This window comes from Nelumbo lutea, chromosome 5, assembly GCF_056320005.1.
Source record: "Nelumbo lutea isolate HS-2025 chromosome 5, American lotus-T2T, whole genome shotgun sequence".
Lineage (NCBI taxonomy): Eukaryota > Viridiplantae > Streptophyta > Magnoliopsida > Proteales > Nelumbonaceae > Nelumbo > Nelumbo lutea.
The window spans coordinates 28,031,763-28,043,333 of record NC_142688.1 but is presented as its reverse complement, the minus strand read 5'-3'; the positions used below and the strand labels follow the sequence as shown (position 1 = coordinate 28,043,333).

Sequence of the window (11,571 nt, the reverse complement as noted above, 5' to 3'; positions counted from 1 at the left end):
GGTCCCACATATACATTGACACGTTATCTACCAACCATCTACCAACAGTCTCAGGTGGAGACACGTGTCTAAAACACTTACAAGCTTCTATGTAGTCATGTGTGAATCAATGGAAATGGGAGTTTACATCTCTATCCCATAACGCCTCACATCATATCCCTGCCGACTATTAGGAGCACTGCAGATGATATTATTAAAATCGATAATGTTATGATAAGAGATATTTTCAATACGCGGTGAAGATGTATTGTGGGGCGGAGATGTAAATTCTTTGAATAGATTTATTAACGTGAAATCAAATCAATCGAGAACTGATTTGTTGGTGTATTAGCTGATTTATTTTAATGTTGATACGGTTAAATAAAAAAATAAAATAAATAAAAATATAAATAATATATATATATATATATTAAAATTGATTATTATGTTGATATAATTTTCTTTTTTAAAATTTTTTATCTTAAATTTCTATTTTTCTATTTTTCCTTTTTTTTTTAATTTCATATAATCTTATATATAGAAAAGGATGATTTCCCTTTTCACCAAATGTAATGTTACCGTAGCTGGAATGGGTTTCATAAAAACTTTACGCGTGCGAGAGATTTGAGCATGCGAATAAGGGCTCCAATAAATTCGACATGTGTTACTTCATGCGAATACAATTCGTGCATGATATCACACGTGTTTCTTGGAATTCTCTTTCTGCGTTTCGCATGTATGACGCGTGTTTACTTTTCTTTCTTGTTTCGGTATCATTTTTCCCGCTCTCCCCATCTTCCCTATCTTACGTTATCGTTGCCCCTCTCTTCCCACTCTCCCTCTCATCTCTCTCTCTCCGCTTTTCGCTTCTCAGTGACTATTCAGGGACCATACCCCTTTCTTCCTTAGTCTTCACCACCATAGATAAGTTTTGATCTGTTGCAAGTGGTGGAGGCGGTGGCGACGCCGGGCTTCGATTGGGTTCTTGAGAGCTCTACCCCCTCCCTCCCTCTTGTATACAGTCCCGGTGGATCCCATTCCGATGATCTTATCGCTCATCGACAAACACTCAAACACGTCATCAACCGTGAAATTCAACCGTTGAAATGCAGTTAGTTTCCATGGTCCCGCTTTTTGATCATCCACGAATCGACAGTCGTAATTCACTTGGTAGCAGCGGCTACCGGCAATAAGGACAAAGAGGCCTACACCAAATGCTGCAGCCACGATCCAAACGATCTCTCCGGCGGTCTTCTTTGGTTGCCTCTCCATCTTCCACCTCTCCGCTCTCTCTTGCCCCCTCAATGTGTTTGTGATTTTTCAAATTAGGTAGTCCCTCCACCTACATGGTTGGGGTTACGGTTTAGTTTGATTCTAGAAGAAAATGAGAGCCCACAAAACTCAACAACTGCAATAGAAGCTGTTGCTGTCGAGGACGGGAGAAACACAAAATGCATCATCAGTCCCAGATTTCGATTTGTGGCCGCAATGGCGTGTTGGGACGAAGAATCGCTCATAATCGCCAGTTTCATCGTCGAAGACACGCCAGAAAGATAACCCAAAGAGAAGAAGCGTGGCCATTTTCAGTTTAAGTCCCCCAAAACCAGTTCGGGAAGGTAATCCAATTCTTCTTCCCTTTTTTTCCAATTCTCTCATGCGATATTGCCCGTTTTGTCTCTCTTTTCCTCTTCCACCTCTCTCTGTCAGTCTTCCAAGAATCCAGTGTCGCCGAGCTCGTGTCGGCCATGGCCTCAGTGCACCGAAGGGTATGAGTCGTTGGATCAGAGACTTCGATCAAGTGTTTATCTCCTCTTTTCGTCTTTCTCCAATCTCCATGGCCTTTTCCCATTGAAAGATATTGTGTCTTTCAACAGCTCTGGGATTTAAGGGATTATGGCCGGTTTCGATTTGGGAATATTTGTTTTTTGTTTCTTATTCTTCCTCATGTTATCTCTTTTGCGTTGTTTCTGTTCTTTCTCTGGTTTTGCTTTGCTTTTGGATTGGTTGATCTTTAGATTCCCTGCATTTAGATCGGTATGTTGTTTTCTTTGGTTCAAATTTGAGTTCTTTGAGTATATTCTTATTGTTTCCACAGGCACGATGTTTGAGTTTAGTTAGCTCTGTTCTTTTCTTTGATGATAAAACGCTGAAAAAAAAATATAATGTAACAATGATTCATTGAGTATATACCATTTATAAAAAAAAAAAAAACGTTTCATTGAGTATATACATTTCCAATTTGTTAATTGAGAGTTCCACTTTCCTTGGTTACTTGTTGTAAGTTGTGATTGCTCTGATTTTTTCCTCCATTTTTTCAGCTTCGAGAGGAGTTAAGAAGGTGGTTAAGAGTATTCAGTGCTGCAACAAAGGGTATGTCTTATTATATTGCCGGAATAATTTTTTTTAGTGTTGGAATTGCACAACAGATCTACAACGGAAATAATGTAATTTGTACTGCACGAAAACAAAATAAAAGCATATAACAATAAAAAAAGAAAGAAGAGAGAACACCAGATTTATGTGATTTATGTGGTTCGGCCAATGTCCACGGGCAGCAACTCGGAGCTTCTAGCTCAAAAGTAATGCTCTTTAGGAATCAATAGGGTTTTTTTACTATACCTCTTCTGGAATTTTGCAATCAAATGTTGGGAGAGCGGTTTACTTGGTAACATGTCGTATTGACTGTTTCTGCCCAAAAGTACTGCTCCAGCTCAGTTACACTCAACATGCTTCTAGCTTGATTCATAAGTGTACGATTCATCCGTTCAGCAATTCCGTTTTGCTGTGGAGTTTGTGGAACCATATACTGTCTCAAAATGCCGTACTCATTGCAAAAATCTTCAAATTCTTTTGAGGTATATTATTTCCCATTATCGGTTCTCAGACACTTAATTCTTTTCCCCTTCAGATTTTCAATTAGAGCATTGAATTTCTTGAAATAGGAAAAAGTATCACTCTTCTGTTAGAGCAAATATACCCATATTTTCCTGGAGAAATCATCAATAAAAGAGACAAAATATAATAAACCTCCAAGAGATTTCATAGTGGCTTCCCATGTATCATAGTGTATTAGATCTAATACCTCTGTACTCTTAGCTTTAGACTTGGGAAAACTAGTTTTGGGGTGTTTCCCAAATAAACAATCTTCACAGAAATTCAAATTAGTAGATTTTGATCAAAAAGTACCTTAGGTCATTGTTTGCTCATATGACCCAAACGTCTATGCCAAATCATGACGGAATCGGTCATATCATTTGCAATGATGGCATCACTGACCATGGTATCTCTAATCAAGTGGTATAGCTTTCCTTGTAATTTGCCTTTTACAATTACTATAGCTCTTTTATTGATCTTCAATTGGCCTTTTTCTCCAGAAAACTTGTAACCGTCTTCATCAAACTTTCCCAATGACATGAGACTCTTTCGTAGTTTAGGAACATATCGTACACCAGAGATTGTACGAGAGATGCCGTCAAACATAGTAATTTTAATGTCTCCAACTCCCACTATTTTGCATGCACTATTATCGCCCATGTAAACAGTTCCACTATCGCACGATTGGTATGTGTAGAACCAATCTCTGCATGGTGTCATATGGAAAAAAGCATCAAAATTTAATATCCAGTTATGCTTTAAATTTTCACAAGAATCAACAGACAGTACATCACCATCTTCTGATGAATCACTTCCTTCTACGATGCTTCTTGGGAATTATTTGAAGTCGGATCTTTGTCAGAGTTGGACCAATTTTGCTCTGCTTTGGGTTGTCGACAATCTTTTTGAAGGTGCCCCTTTTTACCACAATTCCAACACTTGTGTCATTTCTTGTTGCTTCTTCACTTGGATCTCGTTTGATTTCTGATAGTGTTGTTTCTCTCATTCGATCTACCTCGTACCATCATTGTGTCACCTGAAGAATTCTCACCAACTTTTCTACGAGATTCTTTCGTAAGCAACATAAAAATAGTAGATTCTAATGATAGATCTTTAGTATTGCTCAAATTCATTATCAAACTATCCCAAGAGTCTAGCATAAAGAAAATCAAAAGAGCAACCTTTTCTTCGTCATCAATACGTACCTCTATAGTTGCTAATTTGCTTACTAGAGTGTTGAACTCGTTCAAGTATACTTGCAAAGAGGCTCCGTCCTTCATCCTCAGATTGTAGAGTTGTCGTCAGAGAAAGATTTTGTTGGACATCGATTTCCCCTCAGAGAGATTCCGCAACTTGTCCCATAAACCTTTGGTAGTGGTCTCACAATCTTCTTTCACCAACACAGCATGCACCTTCAGCTTCCAAATTGTATAGTTGGATCTATTGAATTTTGGTATGTCGAATCGGGTAGAGCTCGAACTCGTTGTATTCAACACGTGCAATACCGGAACAACAAATACAGATTTCAGCAGAATCTTGGAACAGAACCGTGTGGCTCTGATACCAATTGTTGGAATTGTGGTAACAAGGGGCACTTTCGAAAAGATTGTCGACAACCCAAAGCAAAGCAAAATTGGCCCAACTCTGACAAAGATCTGGCTTCAAATAATTCCCAAGGAAACATCGCAAAAGGAAGTGATTCATCAGAAGATGGTGAGGTACTGTCTGTTGATTCTTGTGACAATTTAAAGCATAACTGGATATATATTAGATTCTGGTGCTTCTTTCCATATGACGCTATGCAAAGATTGGTTCTACACATACCAATCGTGCGATGGTGGGACTGTTCTCTTATCTTATTTCTCATTTCATTTCAGTGTATAGTGTATATAGTGTGTTGAGAGGAGTATTGAGTTTAGGTGTATTGAGTGTCAGGTACAGGTGTGATTCCGGTGATGCCATTTTGTATTTTCTCCTGTTTATAGTAAGAAGGAAGCTCCGAGTTGCTGCTCGTGGACGTAAGCAATTTGGCCAAACCACGTAAATCTTGTGTTCTCTATTCTTTCTTTCTTTATTGTTATATGCTTTTATTTTGTTTTTGTGCACGTACAAATTATATTATTTCCGTTGTGCAATTCCAACAAAAATACACCCAAACTCAATACTCCTCTCAACACACTGTATACACTATACACTGAAATGAAATGGAGAATGGAATGAGAAATAACATAGGAGGGACCCCTATTTATACATGAGCTGAGGGGTATAATGGGGATTTAAGAATTTTTTCTTCATGGTTAAGCAAACCATAATCGGTGGTTTGCAAATCGTGTGCCACTGAATAAATGGTGGGCTCAGCTCGGTGGGCCACTGATTGGCCCACCTTTTTGCTTTTCAACATTCTCCCACTTGAAGACAATTTTCATAGTGAAAAACTCAAAAAGGACATTAGCGGGAATATCGAAAGATACAAAGTTCGACTAGTTGTAAAAGGATATACTTAGAAATAAGGTATCAACTTCAACGAAATATTTTCTCCTGCTGTTCGATTAAGTATTATTCGTATTCTATTGAGTATGGCTGTAGTACTTGACTTGGACCTGGAGCAGTTAGATGTTAAAACTGCATTCTTGCATGGTAATCTTGAAAAAGAGATTTATATGACTCAACTTGAAAGCTTTGTCGAGGACGGCAAAAATGATTTGGTTTGTCAGCTGATCAAATCACTTTACGGTCTAAAACATGCGCCAAGGTGTTGGTATAAGTGATCTGATTCTTTCATTGTGAGCTTGGGCTTTAGTAAATGCGAAGCAGATCATTGTGCCTATACATACTTTGGTAATGATCACTTTTATCATTTTGTTGTTATATGTTGATGACATGCTAGTTGCAGGTACTAATAAAGGAAGTATCTCAACATTGAAAGCTCATTTAGCTAGGGAGTTTGACATGAAGGATTTGGGGGCGGTTAATCAGATTTGGGGATGACAGTAATTAGGGATAGAAAGAATAAGAAAGTCTGGATAACTCAAAAGAGTTATATTCAAAGGGTCTTGCGGCGTTTCAACATGCAAGATTCCAAATTAATCAGTATCCTATTTTCTGTTGGTTGCAAGTTGTCTTCGAAACAATCACCTACCACTAAAGCTGAGAAGATAGAGATATCCCACATACCATATTCATTAGCAATAGGGAGCCTTATGTTTGCCATGGTGTGCACCAGGCCAAACATTGCACAAGCAGTGGGAGCAGTCAGTAGGTTTATGGCAAATCTAGGAAGAGATCATTGGACTGCGATGAAGAGAATCCTTTGGTATTTGAAGGGTACTTCTGAAATCTCCATTTGTTATAGTGGCCAAAGCTTAAAACTAGTTGGCTATGTGGATGCAAACTATGCAGGAGATCATGATAATAGAAAATCAACTATTGGTTATGTGTTTTCTTTAGCTAATGGTGCAGTGAGCTGGGCATCAAAATTGCAACCTGTAGTGGCATTATCTACATTAGAAGCATAATATATGTTAGTTACACAAGCATGCAAAGAAAGTATTTGGCTAAAGATGTTGTTTGAAGAATTCCACATCAAGAAAGAAGTGGTGATTATTCATTGTGGCAATTAAAATGCATTACACTTAGAAGAAATCATGTCTTTCATGCACGGACTAAACACATTGGTGTACAGTAGTACCTGTTTGTTCGTGAGGTAGTTGAAGACGGATAGATCTTGTTACAGAAGATGCCACACTAACAACAACGTTGCTGATATATTGACAAAGCCGATGATGAGAGAGAAATTCATCTGGTGCAGAACTTCTCCGAGACTTGAAGCCACATAGCAAGAGATGATCGACAACTATTATTGAGAGGGTTTTTCACTATGAAAATTATCTTCAAATGGGTAAATGTTGAAAAGCAAAAAGGTGGGCCAGTTGGTGGCTCACCGAATTTGCAATCGGTGGCCCGTCGAGCTGAGCCCACCATTTATTTGGTTCGAATTTATTCCGTTCGTGTTTCCAGGTTTTGGTTTTCCGGAATTGATATTAATCTGTTAACTGAGAGTTTCACTTTCCTTGGTTAGTTGTTGTGAGTTGTGATTGTTCTATTTTTTTCCTCCATTTTTTCAGTTTTAAGGAGTTAAGGAGGTGGTTAAGAGTATTCAGTGCTGCAACAAAGGGTATGTCTTATTATATTGTCGGAATAATTTCTTTTCGATTTTTTTTTTTTACACTGAAGTGCCTTCCGTGTTTCAATGGTTAATGCAAAAATTGCTAAACAAATATATCAATATTATGTATAAGTGAATCATGATGGTTCTCAACCATCTTGTGGAGACCCATGTTTATCACTTCTCCAGTAGATTGGCTTTTGGGTTATAGCAAGGCATGAGTGTTACTTATTGTTTTGTCTCTTAGCTAGGTTTTATTTTATTTTATTGAATTGATTTTCCCTCTTTTACAGGATTTGTGCTTACCGGGTGCGGCTGGACTGTGGATATTTCTGGATTGAGCTTACAAGGTTTCTAATGGCTTCCTTTATTTTTCTGGTTTTTTATTAGTTATATAATTGACAAATTTTTTATCTATAACCATTAATTTGCATAGCCCATTTATAGGAATTTTGCTTACTGGGTTGCCAATTATAGCTTCATTTTCGTTTCACCATTTAAATTTTACTGGTGAGAGATGGTAGCTTCAAGTGTTGCTTTAATAATCTCTAATCTTCACTATTTAATATCCGTAATTGTTGATACTTCCACCTCGTGAGATTTTCTTCCTCTCTATCTGTACTTCTTTGAAAATAAAGTTGGCAAACTCTTCATCCCAGTGCTTCTAAGGTCACACAAACTCTTTAATGCAAATAAGAAACATATCATAATTTATTTCAAGGGAACCTAATTACTAAAAACAGTAAATCATAATTTTACTATAACTAAAGTAATTATGAGCATTAGTCTACATATTAAGTAAAAACAATTATTATAAATAATAATATTGATTTTTACCAAGTAATAAAATTTCTAGAAGATTGTAACTTATATCTATGGCTATCTTACAACCCTAATGGACTCCCCTTAGTGGAAGGATATGTGGGCCCCAACAATTACTATAGGTCAACTTTCCACATTCTTCCCAAAATTTGAATTTCTTTTTCCTTGATTTTTCCTCAATTTCAGCTGTTCCATTACTTAATTGTTACATAGTGATTATTTTCACTACTGGAGGAAAAAGGAAAAAGAAAATTTGTTTAGAAATGTTTGGGTATTTAGTTGTCTCATATGGCATAAGTCCAGTTCACATTTTGTTAATTGTGATAATTAGCCTTGTAAGTAGGGTTCCTATCGTATTAATTTGATTTCCGAAATAATTCCATTCAAAAAATCAAAGCTCTTTAAAGAACGTTTTGAGGTAAACAAAAGTTATACCTAAACTACCAGCATTGTTCTCCAGTATTTTTTTTTTTTCAATAATCTGCTATAGTTGCTTATGCTTTCATTTGACATTTGGTTCTAATGTTTGTTAATTTGTCTGAGTTAATAATGAATCATACATATATGTCTAAGCGGTAAAACATATTAGTCAATATTTAAAGCCATGCTCACTAGACACTTGATAGTTTAGCCCTGACCAAATGCTCTCTTTGACCAACCTGACCTATTAGCACCATCCTTGTGAGTAATCAATAAAAGTAATTTTCATCATCGTGCAAGTGGCTAAAATGTTTGAAATTTGTTTATGACAAAAATCACATTAGTCATGTCAGGTTAAGAGAGTTTATGGGACCATTATTTTTGTGGATTGGGCAGATGCATGAGCCTAAATGGCTACCCTGTTGGTTAGAATTTGGAAATTGTCTCTTGAACTGCAAAAAATGTCATGAGAAATTGGAGAAAAAATCAAATAATATTACATACACATTTTATTTAAAAATTATAGGCTTTACTTTTCTGAGTGTTTTGTTGAGCCATTTAACTCATTCAATTTCTTTTCTCACTATATACCTTCACTGCTTCCATAGAGCTTTGATGTTCAAATAAGCACTCAAACTTGTATAATAAATATTCCCATACATTAGCTTATTCAAATTTCAAAGTAGATTTGTTTTATTTCCACATTTGAATGAATGAAACTTTTATTTATTTTTTTTCCATTTTAAAGGTTTTAGAAGAATTCCTCTCATATATAAATTTCCCCGTTTTTTGTTCATAACAGAGAGACAAATAATGTGCCATGTCTTGACAAAATGTTCGAATGGATGGTGCTAGACCAAAATTTTACTTTCCGTTTCCTTAGGTTGCAAATGGATTTTCCTTGACCTAATATGTTGCTGAACTCATTTCTTATTATTGGGTAATTCACAGGAGAAAGCAGAATCTTGGACACACTTTGAATCTGTTAGCATTGAAACACCCATTGCAGTTTGGACTTGTAGCAGACGAGATTCCTCAATTATGGCATCCATGTTTGTGATTTTTGTTATAAGATGCATCTTTTCTTTGATGGGGAGGATTAATTCGTCCACTCAATGACAGAGGAACTGCTCCCTTCCTCCTTGTAATAAAACAAGAACATAGATATAACAGTGATTGTCTAAGTTTTGTAATACTACAAATTTCTCGGAAGGGAATTATCAAAAAAAAGAAAAATGAATTGCGCAGAAGGGGATGGATTAAGAGATTTTGCTCACTCCATCCCTTTAAAGGCAAAATAAAATTATTCTTATATTCTCTCTCTCATCTTTTTAAGTTCTCTTTATCTAATGGATGGTCTTGGTCAACATCCCCTCCATGTCATAGAATCGTAGGGAAGCTCCCTACTTCACCAATTAAGAAACCTTTTTTCAACATCATTTTCTCACTTTCACTCTTGGTTTTGAAAACCAAAGATAAAGAAATAAAATTTTGATAGATGTGTTTGGCATGTGACTCTTTTTATCACGCTTGCAGCTTATCTATTAGGCATTTGATCTATTTGGTGTTCCTAATTTACTCTTGATTTTTATCACGCTTGCAGCTTATCTATTAGACATTGACCATGTATGCAAACTTTTGACCATCTATACTAATTTTTGACAACCAAAGCTCTAAGAAGAAGAAGCTCCTCTACAGGTCCAAGACCAAGCCCTCCTCGGATTAATTCGACTCCACAAATCTGTATGTACCATTAACAAGTGCTAATATGCAATTAATAGTTTAAACCCAAAATGCAAAATAAAGGAAAACAAGAACATCATTCAGCAGCATTGCCGGAGATTGAGAGTCTGGGTTGGGTCCTTTTTGTTTAGAAAGCAAAGTTTCTTTTTCTTTTCTTCTTGTCCTATTTAATTTAAATTTTTAAATTTGAATTTTATTTTTATTTTTGGGGATTTCTTTCTTGTTTTCTTTTTATGATAATTGAGTTTGATGTTGGTTTGTGAGAACTGGTAAGAGTGAAGTGTGGGAAAGAAATGGATTCTGTTACTAATGTTCTTGTAAAATTTCTATGTAAATTTAAGGTTTCAAATTCTAATGGATGTCTATTATGTTTCTTGATCATTTCTGCAATAAAATTTGATTGAACCATTCATTACTTGATCACTCTTTATTTTTCTTTTTAATCTTAATTCAAGAACTAATTATTCAGAAGTACAGAAAGAATTCTTCTGCTCATTAATTAGGTTCATTGTTTTTTGAAGCGCATTTATTAAGTTCCTAATCATTTGGTCCACCGACCTTAAACAAATAAACCAATAAAGAAATTGCATAGGGGTTATATCAGGACAAGGACAATTTTAGGGCCTTAATATTAATAAAAGTAATAGTTTTAAAAAATATTTAAAAAATAATAATTTTTTAAAAATAATATCAATTAATATCTTCTCCTTTAGCAATCTATTCACCAGTTCCGTCGCCCGCCTCCGCCTCTGCCACGCCTCCCTTATAATATAACCCCTTTAAAATATTCGTGAAGCCTTACACTTGTGCCCAACTGCTGGAGCTTCTGATATAAAAATGACTGTGAATCCATTCTCGTTATTAGCTTTCGTTTTCCCGCAATGAGGGGTCTGTCTCACAGTGACCGCCCATGGGCGTTAAATACGGCTTCCGAGAAAACAACGAGTGGAGGATCATCTCCCCGGACGGATTATGACTCAGCGGAGGAGTTCCTCCAGGTGACGCTTGATCTCCAAGATGGCGATACCATCATTCTCCGAAGCGTCGAATTGGCTACCGTCATTGATATCGATTTGGAAGTCTCCATCGGGAGTGAGACGGAAACGCCAGCATCATCGAGATCGCCCACGATTAGGCGTAGTTCTTCCAATCGGTTACGTCAGTTTTCTCAGGAGCTTATAGCTGAGCTTAGAAGGTTCTCGTGGGGCCAGCATGGTTGTGCGTCTCGGACGTCGTCTGCTTCTGCCTCGCCACCCTCTGCCTCTACCGCCCAGAATGGTGCCGGCACCTGCTCCGCTTTAGATTCAGTTTTGGCCGCTCGAGCTCTCCGGAAGCAACGAGTGCAGCTCGAACGATCTAAACCCGGTGCTGAAAGAGCTCTTCGAGGACTGAGATTCATTAGCAACAAAAGTAACTAAGGCGTTGACAAGTGGAATGAAGTCGAGAACAACTTCAATGAACTTGCGCAGGACGGTCTTCTCCACCGTTCAGATTTTGCACAATGCATTGGTTTTCTTGTTCTTCTGTAATTCTGTTTTTTCAGTTAGCTTTCATGCATCCGTCCAAGG

At 36.9% G+C, this 11,571-nt stretch overlaps 1 long non-coding RNA gene across 1 annotated transcript; it reads left to right on the top strand.

Moving 5' to 3' along the window:
* Positions 1-760: 760 nt before the first annotated feature.
* Positions 761-9,585, top strand: LOC148851269 (uncharacterized). The gene is made up of 5 exons (XR_016099918.1): positions 761-1,595; positions 2,298-2,349; positions 6,978-7,027; positions 7,312-7,368; positions 9,212-9,585. It is a non-coding gene; the product is annotated as an uncharacterized LOC148851269 (long non-coding RNA).
* Positions 9,586-11,571: the final 1,986 nt, after the last annotated feature.